The following is a 17,491-nucleotide window of genomic DNA, read 5'->3' on the forward strand; positions in this document are numbered from 1 at the left end:
TGTAATCAATGAAGTTAGAAATAGAAAATAGAAAAAATTAAATTAAGGCTTTAATAGTTTTTCTTGTATAATTTGCAAAGAGAATAGAATATATACTAGAGTGGAATTTACTAGAAAAAAGTGTAAAACGGCCATTTTGTTGTACTGTTTCCATACTGCAGGTGTACTTCACATATTTATGCTATATAACCTGTTGGGCCCTGGAATATCATTTAATAGAAAATCTAAAATTATTGTTAAAAGAAAACCAAATTATGAAATAGGCTGGTTTCATAATTGACCAATATTCATTTAACATAGACTCTATGCCTTCCACTTTACAAACGATGATTTTCCGTTATAACTATAAATCAAATGATGTTTTTATTCACCTAATTCATTATAAAGTTTATTTAACAGTTTAAAAAATTCGAAATTGAAATGGATAGTCTAGGGAACATACTGTATTCATGTACTCTACTGCATATAATTTGTGAACATTTACATGATTTTTACACTTTGAACTTCCTTTCAGGCGGAAAGGGACTGAAAAAATTCATACAGAGAGATTCTTTTAATTCCTCTCTATATATTCTATTCTCTATGATAATTTGACATGAGGATGAAAGATATAACAAAAAATTCTTAAAGGTGGGCTTTAATGGGAAAAACGAAAAATTCTTTGAAGTTCTTCAGGTTCTGAAGGAGAAATGTTTTTTTAGGGAGGGGGGGGGGGATTTCTCCCTACCATCCCCCCATAAACAAAGACTTAAAAATATGATGTTAAAAGCTAACTGTAAGTTTACAATGAAGAACCATAAAATCAATTCTTGAACTATTTTTAGTTTTAATGCAACACAGAAACAATAATTGCATGATGGGTCTGGTATGCCTGGTAAACCTGGTAGGCCTGGTAGGCCTAGTAGGCCTAGATGGCAAACATAAAAAAATATACAATCATTTTGTTCGACAGAAAGCCAAAAACCTTAAAATTTTGGAGATATTTTAGCTTGTTCACTTTTTTATCAGAAATTATCTAATCCCTTTATCTTTGTAACCTGATGGTGTAAACTTTTTATATTTCAAACTTTGATTATTTGATCTCTCAGAATTCATAGTTTGAAATATCCAAGGTCTAGACTATTGCGTTGCGTTGCAAAGATAATTTGAAAATCAGAGTTTTTGGCAAAGAAACAATTTCTTTAGAAAATAAATGCAAATTATATAGGTAAATATCTAACTGCATATTTATTTCGATATTAGTCAATATTAAAAATAATGTTCTTAATTTGATTAATCGTATGTGCCCTTTTTTCAAGTTATTTGAAGGAATTATGATTAAATACAAAAACAAAGAACTTGGAATATCAAATCCTAGATAAGAAGATACGTACTTAAAATTAAGAACAAAACAGGTCAGTTAGGCAATTTAGGATTTTAGGAACAAGGTTAACAAAAAAAAGAACTATGAACATTATAGGTTTGAAAAAAGGAACAATACAATAACACAAATGTTGGGTGAGTTAGGAACCAAAAAGGAAGAACTAGATTAGGAACATCAAATGTAAAACATTGACTATAGAGCTAGGAACAAGCAAAAAGATTTTTAAGAAATTAGGAACAAAAATTAAGGATTTAAGACAGGGATTTAGGGTCTAGGGACACAGTGTTAGGAATAGGAACAAAAATAGGAACATTAAGCAAGTTACAAGTTATAAAAAAAAACTAGAAATTAGGAACAAAAATTAAAGAACTAGGAACGTAATCCGTAAAGCATGAAATAGTGATCAACATGTGAAGGTACATCCTACAGGCTTATTAAGTAAGGAACAAAAAATGCCCAAAAACATATGCGCATTGTGTAAAGAACGTCATTCATAATGTACACGAATTTGAAAAATATTCAGAAACTTAAATTGCCTCAGTTTCAATATTTTGTCCAGACAATTCAAAATTAGTGAACGTGAGTATTAATATCAAAATTATCAGTCAGTAGACAGTCAGTAGACAGTCAGTAGACAGTCAGTAGACAGTCAGTAGACAGTATTGATATTTGACAATATTGGATTTTTTTTTCAATATTGCATATTTTTCAGTATTGGATATTTGTTGATATCGGATATTTGTTGATATAGGATATCTACTACTATAGTGAATCCCAGATATATAAATAAATGAGTTTTGTATAATGCATAATTCTAAAGAAACTTCTTTTTATTTTTAATTCAAGGTAAATTAATATCCCTGAAATATAAATGCAATTGATATATAAATATTAAACTCTTTTTTTTTTCGCGGTATTTGATCTTAAATATGTAATACGACATTATAAAAAACTCTTGCTATTCATATATCTGGGATTCACTGCATGAGTCTGCGACGTGAGTAAATATCAAATTTATTCTAGGATAAAATTATGTAAGTCATGAAATATTTCCTGTTCGCATTCGAACTTGGCACTTTCGCTGAAATAACGATTTATTTGTACTCTTTTCTTAGCAATTGGGATTACGCGTATCATTTTTATATAAAGTCCGTAATTTGAAATAAAATTTTGTTTTAATTTCTTTTTGTTTGTAATTGTATGTTTGATTGCATCCACCGGACACACATTTTTTGTGGGACCTCACGCCTGACTATGCAGTATGCATCAAGACTAAGATTCATAGAGAATAGAATATATATTAGAGTGGAATTTACTAGAAAAAAGTGTAAAACGGCCATTTTGTTGTACTGTTTCCATACTGCAGGTGTACATATATCTGTATATCTGTATATCTGTATATCTGTATATCTGTATATCTGTATATCTGTATATCTGTATATCTGTATATCTGTATATCTGTATATCTTTATATCTGTATATCTGTATATCTGTATATCTTTATATCTGTATATCTGTATATCTGTATATCTGTATATCTATATGTCTGTATATCTGTATATCTGTATATCTGTATATCTGTATATTTATATATCTGTATATCTGTATATCTGTATATCTGTATATCTGTATATCTGTATATCTGTATATCTGTCTACCAGCCTATTTGGTCGGATCACCTTTATATTTATCTATAAAGAGTATATTCTAGTATCTTCGTGGAAGGGATCATGTCCAATTGAGCATGGAATGGACGGAGCCAGAAATTTTAGAAATTATAAAAGGGCGGAAGAATCAATGATATTTATCAATTATCAATTTATCAAATATGATATAGGAAATTTAATTTTGTTTGAAGGACTTCTTTTTATATATCAAAAATATAAGAAATTACAAGAATTTATAGGAGATTCTTTTAAATGTGAAAACTTTAAAATTCTAAATTTTTTTATGGGCGGCCAGTCCTTCCTGAGTTGGATGTTTTGTCTCTAGTAGAATGATGGTGGTATTATCAATAACAATGCAAAAGGTAGAAAAATAATGTAATATAAAATAAAATAAGGAATAGAAGAATAAGATGTTCAATAAATGTCTGGAAAATAAGAATATTCTCTATTGAATACAATCAATCGTATTCCTGTACAAGATTATGCTAAAATAAAAGAACCAATGAATTTGCAAAATATAAAATTTTATTAAAAATGCCTCTGACTCACTAACTCAGTTATGTTTTTTTGTGGCCCTAGACATGTGCTTTTTAAAACTGCAAAAACTTGCTTTCAGTCTGTAAGAAGTAATTGGCAAAACCCTAAACGAAATAGCTTGCAACCTTCAGATCACTGTGCAGGCTTCTTTTATTAAAAATTACAATAAAACTTAAGTTTTTTATTATCTCTTCCTACCTAAACAATTTCAGTTTCGCAAAGGAACTGATTTCTCTTCATAAAATCTTATTTTTGCAACCTTCTTTTGCCTACAATTGAAATATTCAAGGAATACATCATCAGGCTGCAGAGTAACAATGCTTTTGTGATCTTAAAAATGAGTTTAATGCTAGTATTATTAAATTATTTTCTCATTTTTTACAAGTTCACAAAAAATTGGGCATAGCTTGCTTTGTACCTTAATTGTTTCATTTTTTTTATATTCTCTGTATTTTTCGTATTATAAACTCATTGTATTACACTGTCACCGCCAGATCTGTTAAATTATGAAATTTAAATTCAATATTTTGGTAAATTTTAATATCACCATAGTTTAAAATTCAAATTCAATGTTTTTTGAATTTTTGATATCACATCAGGGAAGAATAAAAAAATAATCAAGAAAAAAAAAGAATTAAAAAAGAATCAAAAACTAAATTACGGTAAAAATCTGATAAAAAGTGGTTTTTATTTACAAACAAATATTTTCATTCAAACAATTATTTTTTGAATACTCCTTTTATATATTCAGATATTCTAGTTCTGAAAAATAATATTTTTAGGACTTTTCAACAAGTAAACAAAAACAAATGTTTAAATTTTATACAGCACCAATATGTCACATCAAATCAACCTCAAATTACGTTTCTGAATTTCGAATTAAAATTATAGAAATGTTAAATAATAAGCAAGATGTACACTGTACACTGCTTGTAATACAATTTAATTACAATATTTTTTTAGTGTAAATATTAAAAATCATCAAATATTTATTCAAGAACATAAATATTTGAATGAACATACAATACAATCAGATTAACATTTCATGTCCTTTGTCCAAAACCTAATTTAGTTACCTCTTCATTTCCTTTTTCTATGTATTTATCAAGTTGAAAAATATGAATCCCCTGCTTTAATATTTCCCTACTTTCTGCAGATTTATTACTTGTTACAAGCATTCCTTCACGAAATAAACTTCATGGCGATAACTAACTATTCCTCCTTTAAGCTCTGGTGCAGAGCAGTTACTTATTATTCCTCCTGTAAGCTCTGGTGCAGAGCAGTTACTTACTATTCCTCCTGTAAGCTCTGGTGCATAGCAGTTACTAACTATTCTTCCTGTAAGCTCTGGTGCAGAACAGTTACTTACTTTTCCTCCTGTTAGCTCTGGTGCAGACCAGCTACTTACTATTCCTCCTGTAAGCTCTACTGCAGAGCAGTTACTTACTTTTCCTCCTGTAAGCTCTGGTGCAGAGCAGTTACTTACTATTCCTCCTGTAAGCTCTGGTGCAGAGCAGTTACTTACTATTGCTCCTGTAAGCTCTGGTGCAGAACAGTTACTAACTATTCCTCCTGTAAGCTCTGGTGCAGAGCAGTTACTTACTATTCCTCGTTTAAGTTCTGGTGCAGAGCAGTTACTTACTATTCCTCCTTTAAGCTCTTACTTACTATTCCTCGTTTAAGCTCTGGTGCAGAGCAGTTACTTACTATTCCTCGTTTAAGCTCTGGTGCAGAGCAGTTACTTACTTTTCCTCTTGTAAGCTCTACTGCAGAGCAGTTACTTAACCCCTGCCACCTTCATTCACCACCTCCCCCTCCCCACCTACACCAACCCCGCCATCTCCCGCTGCACCAAAACCAACCCTCCCACCTTCACTAGCACCATGCTACCTTCCCCTCCTTTATCAACCCTTCCACCCCCACCTTTGCCTTCATGAACCACAATTTATGTGTATGAATATAAATGCAGCAGTCCCCTGGCTCTCATAAATACATCTTTTAAACATACTTTTCCTTTTTATAAAATATACTTTCATTGTGTTTAAGGTCTAAAAACCAAAGTTTTCAACTTGTATCATGATTTAAAGCGTAATTTTTAAAACATTTCCGTAACTATACAAAACATTGAACAAGTGTCATGAAGGATATAATTTGGCAAAGTAATTGAGTCTTTGCCACTTAAATTAACATTCTCAACCCTTTATACTTGCAACTTGTAAATCTTTGATTATTTGATCTAACAGAATTCATAGTTTGACACATCTAAGGTATACGACAATGGGTTGCAAAGATATAGGGATTAGAAAATCATAGTTTGTGGCAAAGTCACAATTTCTTTGAGTGAAACCTTTATCTTTATCTATGGATTTTACAGAAAACAAACTAAATTGCTGTGCTGTGATGTACAGCTTATAATTTGTGAACATTTACAAAAACGTACACGTACTCCTTTTCCGGTCCAAAGGAACTGAAATTATTCATATTTCATACCACGCAAGGCAAAATATTCCTCTATGTTTTCTTTACTCTGCAGGGAATGAATCATCCAGCACTGTATTCATGGAAAATGTTGCTTTGATTAAACATGACTTTATAGTTTTTAAACCTTCGGCAGATCAAAGATTAGAAGATTATTTAATCTGCAAAGTGTCAGACATATTTAGCTGACATACATATATATATAGAACATATTTTACATATATCAAAAATACATAAAGATTACAGAATACAGATTCAGTGTGAGTATTAATATATTCATTGTACATATTAAATCCATTTTATAAGTACTAGTTAGAAATGGGCCAAATCTGCAAAATCATCTTTTAAAAGAGTATATCTTTATATCCAAGACGAGTAGAACAAAATTACACAACATATTTATAAAAATGGCTAAAACTTTTCAAATATTTACGCACTTCCGTAACAAAACAAGATTTTTTGATAAGGTAAAATATAAAATAAACAGAAAATAAAAACAAACCGTTTTATATAAATATAAAAATCATTAAAGCATCGAGAAATCAAAAAATTATTGTTATTTATTCTTACAATATAGATAGATGGCCCCCTTTAGTTGCGCTACTATAGATTACACCGGAGACAGTATTATTCAAAGCTTAATAAAACTCTGCGTCAATCATCTTGCTCTGAGGAGACTGAAATGGATTTTAAATGAAACCCCGCGAAAAAAAATATTGTAAATAAAATTAAGGTACAAGAAAGAATTTGAGAAATATCATAAAATGGACAAATTGTGACATTGTCGATTGATAAGAAAAGTAAAAAATCTGAATATATGTAAGTTTAATAAATTAGAGGCTGCCTCTGGCTCTAGGGGTGGGCCTAGGGGGTGCATGTCTAGGGGGGGACACAGGGGTACCGGCCCCCTCCACTACGCCCCTGGCACACCACTTTTTCCAGTTTATCAAAGAAACAAAAAACACCAGTGTTCTTTGAATCAGATTCTATTTTCTCTTTTCAACAGTATGATAAATAGTTTCCATCATTATTACGCTAACTGTACATAATACATATAATATATATATATAAACGTCGAGAGTAGATGTATAGTACATGATCAACACATAATATAAACCATTTTGTATTTGTTATAAACACTTTGTACTATTTTCAATAATAATTTAGTTTTATTCCAATACATTTAACAAATGTAAATTTACCATTAAACATTTAATCGTCCAATGCAAGAAACCATTTATTGAGATGTGAAGTCAAGTATTATGAATCAATCCTGATCAATCTTGCATTAACTATATGTGAAGATGGACTTGAATCTTTACCACAAACTATGTTATCTAAAACTTGTATATTTGCAACCTGCTGGTGTAAACCTTTGATATTTTAACCTGAAATAATTTGGTTTAGCAAAATTCATAGTTTGAAATGTCTAGGTCTAAAACAAAAAAAGGTTACAAAGATGTATGATCATCATGGGAACCCAGTGTGTTTTGTGTTTTCTCGATAATAAAATTTAAAATTAAACATTAAGGATATTCTACAGAGCTTCCCAATCCAAATTTGAGGCAAATTGGTGAAGGGGTTTAAGAGTTATTATCAGACATATAAACAAGCGGACAAACAGAGATTACTTTTACTTTTTACGAAAGGAATTACTACGTGTTCAAATAAATGATTTATGACAGATATGTTTTTTTTTGTTTGTTTTTGAACAACATTGGTTAGCTCAAGTTAACGGAGAGAAACTCAAATATACGCCATTGTTTCTGGTTTAATAAAAAATAGAAGGATCAGACCAAATAAACTTAATTAAACAACCCATTTTTAACTTAAACACAATATAGTAGAACAATTTTACAAACATAGAATCATTTTCACACTCAGTTATAGCGATCACTAATTGTGATTACTCACATTTATCACAAAACAACTTTTTTATCATTTTAATTCACAAAAGTACATGTACTCGTAAAACTCTAAAGGACGAGTATCCATGTACACATGAACCTCTATAGAACGAGTACCTATGTACACATGAATCTCCGTAAGACGAGTATCCATGTACACATGAACCTCTATAGGACGAGTACCTATGTACACATGAACCTCTATAGGACGAGTACCTATGTACACATGAACCTCTAAAGGACGAGTATACATGTACACATGAACCTCTATAGGACGAGTATCAATGTACATGTGAACCTCTAAAGGATGAGTATCCATGTACACATGAACCTCTACACAACTAAACTGATCCTGATCCTGAGTTCCTAAGCTTGGATACGCTTGTCTGAAATCTAAAAAATTCCGTAAATGAGAAATCTCGATAGAACTTGAAGCAAAACCTAATTTGTGTGGATTGATCAAGGTTCTGTTAAAGGAGAAAAGGGAATATTTTGCACTCTCTCATTTGAGATAATTATCAGGTACTAAGTCAGGAGACATAATACTTCAAGAGTAGACGATTGAACTATTTTGCAACAAGCATCGAAATATTAACAAATAAAATTAGCCTCTGAAAGGAAACCTATTTCAAGTTGTAAGGAAACCAAACTTAAAGGGACTGTTCGTGAAAAATGATAGGCGGTAAAGGCATACGACAAAATCGATAGTGATTGCTACTAATTTGACTTCTATCTGTTGCGTCTTTAAGGAGAAATTTGGTAAAAACGACTTATACAGATTTTTAAAAAATTAATATTTTGCTAACAACTTGTTTTCACGGCTGGCGCTGGATTTTCAAACATTCCTGGAAGATATGAAAATATTGTCTTCATTATCAAACATTTTCGAAACAGGAATTAATGTTTTCAAAAGTAACTCTCGGATCAAAAAAATATAAATATTATGAAATATCAACGAATGCGTCGAAAAAAAAATCAATTATTGTAACATCTGAGCTGGGAACTTTGGAATGGGATACCTCTAATCCAGACTGCTTATCCGAATATCCAATGTTGACACTTTTAATTTCTTGCTGAATTCACTCTTTTTTGGATATAGTACAGAAAAATCAAAGACCGGGTTTTCAAAATTAGAGAGTCCCTCCAGTCTCTTAAATGGCGCGCAAAATTTCAAATTTATCGGCTCCTGATACGCAACTGTGATTGGTTTAATCTAATACACTTTTCAGGATACAAACACAACTTTAGGTTAGTCTCGAGATTAAGAAAAAGAGAGGATCAAGGTTTAATCTCGATATCCACCGTTCTAAAGTTTCCAGCTCTGATTGATTTTTTCACGATCCAAGTCGAATATTGCAATTTTCCGATTTTGTATGGACGCTACGTTCTTGGGTATGAGTCGCTTATAACATTTTTCTCCTTATAGACGCAACAGATAGAAGTAAGATTAGTAGCAATCACCATCGAATATTTTTTCGACGTAAGCCTATTCCTTCTTTCATTTTTCGCGAACACTCTCTGTAATGAACGATCTTTTAATATCGAATGTCACATGTGACAGATCGGTAAAATTCTTTAAGCCGGGACCGTTTTGGAGTTTACACAAGTAAAATTTAAATCTTTAGATATAAAACAAAACAAAAATGAAACAACATGGATATTTTAGAGTATTCTTTTTCTTTAACAAAAGCAAATTACCCCCAACGACTGAAGTTTTATATGAAATCTAATTCCAAAGATGTGAAAAGTTTCCCGCATTTGAATTAATTCTCCCACATTTTCTCTTTCATCTTTTTTCTTACAAAAGTGGAAAAATTCACAAGGGAAGGTGTTGACATTTGATGCTCACTGTGCGAGTTATCACAGTTATGTAAATAATGCATCAACTGCGGAAACCGGACTTTTACTCTTTGGTTGGATCACACCAATACTCCTATACTTTTATTTGTTGCTTCGGATGTAATGTTACAAAGATTGTTTAAAGGGACTGTAAATGTAAGTTCAAGTGACTCTACATTTATACAGTGACATGCTCGATTAACAATGGTACTTTGTAAATCTATCCTGTTTTCCTGTTTTTTCATCTTAAAATGGATTATTTCTCTATAAATATGACACACAGATTTTTGCAGAAAAAGTAAAGGAAAAAAATACAAAGAAATTACAGAATACAAGAATGCAATATTTTGCCCGTTAATCTCACAAAGGTCTAAAGGATATCGTTATGAATCGGGAATTTGATGGTTTAAATTGAGAGTCACTTGAACAGTTGTAGCCAGTCCCTTAAACCTAAAGAGAATTTAGTAAATCCCTAATATAATATATTTTTGATTCAGAATACGCATATTTTAGTCTATAATAAACTTGTTGAGCAGTCCCATTAGATCGTCTAAATAATAAGAAAAAATGAGATTTATCATACTGGACACTTCTTTTCTTTTAGAACTCTAAAAATGACAATATCCAAGAATAGGACATTTTTGTATAAATTTTAGTTTAATTTTATTTAAAGGTGATTAAGTAAAAAAAGAATTTTTTAAATAAAATATTTATAAACTGGGTAACACGTCAAATTATTTGTATGATTTCATGAGTATGTAAATCTTGCTTTTCAAAACTGTTGATTTATGAAATACATATACATAAACACAATCAATTTATTATTAAAACAAAAAACCAGATAAACATCCTCATACATAATGTTTCATTGAACAATTGACATTGACCAATCTTCAGTGAGGATATACATACATATACATATACAAATATACATATATATATACATTTACATATACATCTACATCTCTTATAGCGGTCCTGGCTTTTCAGTTTGGTGGAGTGCTGCATTTACTTGCACATCTCGTAGTCTACAGGGGAGTAAGGAGTGTACATAGAATAAAACAAAACTTCATCTTCAGCCTGGTATAACTGAAAAAAGAAGTTTAATCCCTGATGGGTATACAAGCCATGCACAATGATAGCGGTTTTTAACTTGACCAGCTGTGGACAGCTAGGAAAGGGATAGTGCAGTTTTATCCTACAGGATTATCGTTTGAGAGGTGTGAAACAGGGGTGTTTTTCACAGAAATGTTGAAAAGGTTCTCACAAGTAAAATATGAGGAAGGCTGGAAACAAGAATACCTAGACAGGAAACAGCAAAGTGGTGAAATACCAGAGAATATTATACTGACAAGATGAGGATATTTGAAACAGGAATACCTAGACAGCAAACAGGAAAGTTATAAAGATACCAGGGAATATTATACTGACAAGAGGAGGTTATGGATACAAGCATACGCTCCAGACAAAAGGAGCCTGATAGAATTCAAGGATGAAATGCTCATGGGACCAAGGAGAATTGAATAGAAGGAGGGGGTGATAGGGTTTCCGTACACTTTGCTGTGACGATTTTGGACTGCTGAAGAACTAGTTTTTGCCTAACAACAATAATAAAGATTGTAAACAATAACTCAAATGATAAACAGACATCTGGCATCTCGGGCTCGTTAGATGAAGATTCACCGTATACTAACTCATGTTTGTTTACATTAGATCGGCTGCTTTTGTTATTGTTGTTACGCAAAAACTAGTTCTTCAGCAGTCCAAAAACATCACAGCTAAGTGTACGGAAACCCTATTGCCTCCTCCTTCTATTCAATTCTCCTTGCTGGGACTGTATAATGCAGAGTGGAAGAAAACATGCCTGTTTTTTATGCCTAAGGAGCTGCAGCATGAAAACGAGATTAAGGCATGTGCTGGACCACTAGCTATCCCATGATATAAATGGGTTAAAGACTACATATATGCACAGATAGTTTTGAGACAGTGGAAAACAGCAAGAGAGCTAATAAGATGTGGGAAACATGAAAAATATCCATGGTAGTAAAAACAATGCCAAGAATAATTGTTAATTAGCCTAAAGATGAAAGAGGAAAGATGCCTGGTGATGAAGAGAAAGCTCTGGTCGAAGGAGAAAAAGATTGAGTTTATGTAGATAGGCTGTTGAGAAATAAAGATAAAGTTATGATTGAATCCATGTTAAGTGATGAAGAGGAAGCTATCGTAGAGGGTGAAAATATACAGTTTATAAAGACAGGTTAGATCAAAGTTTTGTAGTGAAACCCATTGTGATAGAATTTGGACACGGACAAGTTAGTGAAACAGGAAGTGACAATATTCTGTTGAGAACAAGAAGCAAAATTGGTAACCGGAATTAACCTGGTTTTGTATCGGACTCTCCTCCCCAATTATGAATAAGGAAGAGAAGATAGATTCAAAAGGAAGGAAAGCAGAGAAAATCCTTATCCAGTCCCCTACTGTGAATTATATACCGGAAGTAGGAGAGAAAGTGTCCATTCAGACTGAAAGTGCCAAATTAGTGAAAATAAGAATATGAGGAGGATTGAAAAGGCAAGGGGTTTGCAAAATCTTTGCTAGCAGAAGAACAAAAAACAGGCCAAAAATAAGTACTTAAAGAAAATACTTATAATTTGAGGATGAATCCTGGAGTAGAGATACAAGAATCAGAGTATTCTACAGAAGAAAACAATAAGAAGTTTATTTGGGAAAGTTTCAAGATACACAAAATAAAGATGATATTTGCAACAAACCTGGAAGGGAGATCCGGCAGATAAAGTTAAGGAAAGGCGGAAGTCTACTGGATATCCGCCTGCAAATATACACACCATGAATCAAGGAAAACATTAAGATCAAGAGAAGCATCAATGGCGCAGGAGAAACTCAAAGTACATGAATTACTAACAGTGAGATAGTTATTCTATGTTATTTGTGATGCATAATGGTGACTTCTGTTCTTATGAACACACTGATCCAACTAAACCATTAATGCTGAAGAGGGAAAGCAAAATCGAAGAACCAGTGATGTTAATAATGAAGGAAGGAAAAATCGAGGAACCAATGATGCTAATAATGAAGAAAGGAAAAATCGAGGAACCAATGATGCTAATAATGAAGAAAGGAAAAATCAAGGAATCAATGATGTTAATAATGAAGAAAGGAAAAATCAAGGAACCAATGATGCTGATAATGAGAGAAAAATCGAGGAACCAATGATGCTGATAATGAGAGAAAAATCGAGGAACCAACGATGTTAAGAAAAGAGAGAAAAATCGAAGAATGCAGGTTTATATAGAGGGAAAATCAAGGCTGGTTAGAACAAGTATATTGAAGAGTTTATAAGTGACAATAATGCACAGGATTTTCTGAGCACAGTCATAAGACAGATGGGTACATGGAGAGTGAACCTAACATAAGAACAAGAACAAGAACAGTATCAAGAACAAAAACTAGAACAAGAACAAGAACAAGAACAAGAGCCAGAACAGGTACAAGGCCAAGAACACAGAAACAAACAAGTCTTAACATAAACATCACCGTGCATATTGAATTAAATAATGTGATTTTTAAACCTAGAAGTTGAATTAGAGATGGGTCTTAGTTATAGGCTTCAGATCTACACAGTTTCGCACTGTGCGCAGATCTGAAGTTACATTTAATATACATTTCGATCATAACAGGGTAAAAAAGAAACTTAAAAAAAAAGATTCATAAATTTTAATGTTAATTCCAAAATTTGCTGCGTAAATACTAAATTAAATTGTATTCATACTTCATATTTTAATAACAACTTGACTTTTTATGCACACTTGATACTTACATTTAAATTCAATAGTTTGGTTTTGTAAGTATAATGGTCATACTTTCTCAGTAAGGTCTTGATAAGATGGCATTTCACATAATTAGATTCTATGACACTGGTTCAGTCATAGAACTAATGTTGCCAATTTAACAATAATAATGATATAATTGTGAGATAAATGAATGGTCCATGTGACATAAGACATGTTTCAACGGAGTATAGTTCTGATTAGATGGTACACCGCAATATTACTATGCTGCGTAGTATTGGTGCTATGGCTTGTACCCATAGAGAAAAGAATATATAGAGAGGAATTAAAAGAATCTCTCGGTATAAATTTTTTCAGTCCCTTTCAGCCTGCAAGGGAGTTCAAAGTGTACAAATCATGTAAATGTTCACAAATTATATGCAGTAGAGTACATTAATACAGTATGTTCCCTAGACTATCCATTTCAATTTCGAATTTTTTAAACTGTTAAATAAACTTTATAATGAATTAGGTGAATAAAAACATCATTTGAATTATAGTTATAACGGAAAATGTGAAATGATCAGTGGTCAATTATGATAACAGCCTATTTCATAATTTGGTTTTCTTTTAACAATAATTTTAGATTTTCTATAAAATGATATTCCAGGGCCCAACAGGTTATATAGCATAAATATGTGAAGTACACCTGCAGTATGGAAACAGTACAACAAAATGGCCGTTTTACACTTTTTTCTAGTAAATTCCTCTCTATATATTTTATGCTTGTACCTGTGGTAGGATCATGAATGAAAAGTACCATTCGGTTGGAACTGAAATTGAAAGAAATTAATATAATGTTAAAATACATATGTACAAATTTAAACACTGCAGCTGTAGGAGATGGGGAAGGGGGTTGCTTATACCTAACCCTCTTCCCCCCTCCTAACTGTCTCAATGCAGCTGGCTATGGATGACATAAAAAAGTTTAAATTGTCTGAAAATCACGAAACCTCATAGTCAAAGATAAGACTAATAGGATTTATATATACATATATATAATTAAATATATGTCTTTATATTTACATATAAATACTATTTCGTGTGCATGATAAACGAATTGAATTCTTTTCCACAACTCTAATTTATATATCCTGGTGTACGCTTTAATATTTGAAATTTTGTCTGATCTAGCAGCAATGCTTAAAATATCATAGTCTTAGATTGACGTATTTATCGCATTCAAAAGGTGCAATCTATCTTAGAGCGTACATATCAAGGGGGGAAAATACAAACTAAACCTGAATATTTTTAAAAGTAAATCACAATTTGTCATTGAATTTATTGGCAAGGATCCTTTACCGCTACTTTATCCTAGTTACTATTTAGTTCTACACTTTATGACTGCTCCTGCAATTCTCTAAACTCCGGCCACATATAGAAAAATACAAGAGTAATTTGATAATTTCCCTTTTTATCCTCTTTTTCAAGGATCCGTCTACGTAATTTCATGAATATAAAATGCTTGATTTACAATGGTGTTCTTTAAAGCTCTGTCTTAACAAGAATGCTGTAGATACCCTATAGTTTTCAAAAAGTGTAAAGCATGTTAATTAGACACGAAATTCTAAAATATTGTAGAGAAAACTGTTTTACTGTTTCCAGTGTCCGAATTCAATGAATTTGAGCCGAGTCTTAAATCCGCCATAAACCAGTTTCAATTAAGCGGCGGCTTAAAGATTGAAGCAATGAATACGATTTTAAGTGGAACCAACCATGCATATTTAAGCCGCGGCTCAAATTCGTTCGGCCTCAAGTCATTCTATCAAAATGTTTCGATGTCTGCTCACGCTCTAAAGCAGGGCAGTATTAATTGGCTGGATTTGCAAAAAAAAAATGGTCAAAAGGAAAATAAAATGACAAAATGACAGCCTTTTCTGATATTTATAATATTTTTTTAAACCTTTCCTTTCCTTTTTTTCAGATTAGTGCATTTAAATCTGCAATTTTGTTTGAATCAAATAAAGAAAAAAATAAACATAAAGGAAAAATACTGGAAGATTCCTATTAGATGTATCCTATTATTATAAGACATCTTGCAAAATATTTCCTAGAACAGAGTCTAAAACTAAAGAACGAAAAGTTTTGACTTAAATTTTAAGTTCATGGTTAAATGCCACTTCTGACTTAATTTAAACCTGAGCTTTAACCGTGTGGTTAAAATCTTGAAATCCCGCAATCTCTATTTGTCTATTATCATTCAGTGGTAAGTGGCATCCAACTAATTATGATATATTTAGAAGTAAAAACCGATTAAATAAATTTCACGTTATAGATTTATTAATGTTTGCATGTAAACCCAAAATACTGTTGTAACTGGAAATATGTTTTGTCTTCCGTTACGTAAATAATTTAAAATTTAAGAAAACAGCTGATCATACCGATACTTACGTAATAATTCTCCGTAAATCCTTTTCTCTGATTGGTTCAGATTTTTCCCGGGAAATTCAAATTTAAAATTGAGAAAGTTTAATATTTAATTAGCTATTCATTATTTACAGAAATTTTAAACTCGAACTTAAAATTCGCGCATTCTTTAGTTTTAGACTCAGGGTGAAATAAAAAATAAACCTTTCTATAGCCTCAGAAAACACATAAAAATTAAAAAAAAAACTTGTTTTGAAAAAATAAAAACTTAAAAATTGTAAAAAGAAATTGAGTCTTTGCCACAGCATTAAATTTTCAAATCTTTGCAACCTGGCGGTGAAAATATTTGACATTTCAAACTTGGATTATTTGATCTAACAGAATCCAAAGTTTGAAATATTCAAAGTCTATGACTTCAGATTGCACAGATATGGGGATTAGAACATTAGAGTTTATGGCAGAAACTCAATTCATTTTGTTTGAATTTAAAGATAATATTTTTATAACAAAAGTTTTAGTTTGCCAATATCGCGTTTATTCCTCCGTTTCAACTAAAAGTTCCGACCATTGGATGAAAAAACCGCTCACCCATCTTTTTAGACAAATGTTTAAAGGAACTGTTCTTGTAATTGAAATTGTTCTCCCATTTAACAAGGAAAACACTCAATTTATATTTTATATAATATATATATTGTCGCATTTCTTACTTGAATTCTGATAATTTTCCCACTATTTGGAATTGTAGAGAAACCAAAATTGAAAATAATCAGTTTCCAGAAAGAGAACTATGAATATCTGTTTATACTTATAATCAAACAAAGATTTGAAGGGTACAGTTGTAAATCGGACATTCCACTCTATAAATAGATGCTGACTTGAAATTACGTAACAGTCCCTGTCTCACCGCTATTCAATTTTCAATTGAATTGTACAATGCATCAGAATTGTTAACTAACTGAACTGCATTGGATAGATTTCCTAGGTTTCCTCATCAGAATGGTTAATTAACTGAACTGCATTGGATAGATTTCCTAGGTTTCCTCATCAGAATGCTTAATTAACTGAACTGCATTGGATAGATTTCCTAGGTTTCCTCATCAGAATGGTTAATTAACTGAACTGCATTGGATAGATTTCCTAGGTTTCCTCATCAGAATTCAGAATTGAAAAGTAAATAAGTTTAGAATATAAAGAGAATTTTAAAGATGAGAGAAAAGAAAAATTTCTAAGTTGAATTCAACAAATCTTAACTTTAATGAATAAGTTATTGTCTTTCCTGTTTCCTAAAATTAATTACATTAGTTTTTCGACAATAGAGAAACATAGAGAATAGAAATAAAAATAAACATAGAGGAAATAAAGCCTATAATGTGGAGTAAATAAAGTAATTTTGAGTTCGAAACTTTTGAATAAATCCCATTAAAATTTTAGAAATCACTGAATTCTATCTTTTATATTGTGAAAGATTTAGTAAATTTCTAATTG

Source organism: Eurytemora carolleeae, unplaced genomic scaffold, assembly GCF_000591075.1.
Source record: "Eurytemora carolleeae unplaced genomic scaffold, Eaff_2.0 scaffold476, whole genome shotgun sequence".
Taxonomy (NCBI): domain Eukaryota; kingdom Metazoa; phylum Arthropoda; class Copepoda; order Calanoida; family Temoridae; genus Eurytemora; species Eurytemora carolleeae.